The 1627-nt window shown below is 44.3% G+C and overlaps 1 pseudogene; it reads left to right on the forward strand.

Annotated features, from left to right (window-relative positions):
• Positions 1-249: 249 nt before the first annotated feature.
• On the forward strand, positions 250-1193 carry LOC148019636 (uncharacterized; annotated as a pseudogene).
• Positions 1194-1627: the final 434 nt, after the last annotated feature.

Raw genomic sequence — 1627 nt, forward strand, 5'->3', positions numbered from 1 at the left:
TTAGTCTCTTTAGTTGAACAGGTCATTGAAACAGCGACATTGGCCAGTGGAATGGGGCTGGTGTCGAGAGCTGCAGGCATTTCTGTGTCAAAGATGAAACAGTCTGAATGAGAAAAAATATTTCCCCTTGATGACGAAGTTCACAAGAGGGTTGCTGGACAAGATCGGGTAAGCAGTGTGGCAGATGCAATTCGGAGGTCATGAGCTGGGCTTGCTTATCTGAACTGTCCTATCACCAATTTTATGTTCATGGGACCCACTGGAGTGGGCAAAATAGAATTGAAAAAGCTTTCTGCTGATATAGTGAGGGGCCGCTTTTCTGGTCCAAAAGTGGCATGTTGTAGGCCGCCTGGGGAGAAAAAGCAGGAAAAACAGGCCGGTAGGGAATTCACGGTTCCTGTTGGGGATCGGGAGTATAAGTTCTCTGCTCTGCAATGTACTGTTCCTATTTTTTGGGTTTCCTTTTGTTCATGTAATGATTGGGTTTACATACGAGTGAATATGTCAGAGACGTACCTATTCACTGTTCATATTTTTAAAAAAATCCTTAGTGCACAAACTTTGACAGATTGGCATCAGAGTCTAATCTGAACTTTTTTCTGTATGGCCAATCGGTCTTGCAAGTATGGCAATGTCTAAACCTATTTCATGAAATCAGTAAAGCAGGACAGCAGGTGCTAAGGAGGCAGGGAGAAATGTGGTCATGTATCCACGATTCTTGTTGGATAGGACAGGTTCCTGAAGAATCATGCAGTCACGATTGTCTAGGAAGCAGAGGAGCTTAAGGATCAAGGAAAGACCTTTGCAAAGCAGGCAGGAGAGCAACTACACTCGGTGAAGGAGAAGATAACTGGTTTTACAACAGGGACTGCAGAGGAAGGGGCAGAGCAGGTTGAGGAAGCAAAAGAAAAGGGGACAAGCACAGGGGAAGCACTCAAGCAGAAGGTTGGAGAAGGTACTAAGGAAGCACAATGACAGTTTGAGACAGCAGCTGCTAATGCTGCACAGAAAATCAAGCAGACCATTGGCTACGATGACAAGGAGCTGTAGGAGGCTTGTGGTTGGAAGATTTCCAGAAAGGCATGAAAAGGTTTTATTGTTCTTCTTAGTAAGTGCTCCCATTGTTGCTCTTTAGTTGGCCACTATCTTGTGAATACAATAAACTACTCAAATTGGCGAATGTCCCTTTTCCTCCTGACATCCCCTCCTGCTGCATATGGGGTTTGCCATAAGAGTTTTAGGAGACAGCTCTGTGTAAGATTTTTGTTGCTTGATTCTTGCATGTAAGAACAACAAATATTCATGAAAGAGTTATTTGCTGTGGGGCGAATTGGCTCTCTTTGTGAGCAAGTGAAAGAACTGATTAACAAAGGTGTCGAGATCTTCAAAAGCCTCAATCAGAACTGGATGGAAAACCTTGTGTAGCAGTTGGACAGAGTGGACTTAATCACGGATTTTCGCACAGAGCCAGACGAGTAGTAGTGAAGGTTGGAACAACTGTTGTCACACGTTCTGACTAGGCGAGGCTCTGAAGGGATACTGAAGACGAAAGGAGCGAAGTCGATGACACAATGAATAATGCAACTCAATGATATTCAAGTGGAGGTTATGCCAGAATCAGAGGACG

The sequence above is a fragment of the Lygodium microphyllum genome, chromosome 19 (genome assembly GCF_053477565.2).
Source record: "Lygodium microphyllum isolate KBCC chromosome 19, Lygodium_microphyllum_v1.1.10, whole genome shotgun sequence".
Lineage (NCBI taxonomy): Eukaryota > Viridiplantae > Streptophyta > Polypodiopsida > Schizaeales > Lygodiaceae > Lygodium > Lygodium microphyllum.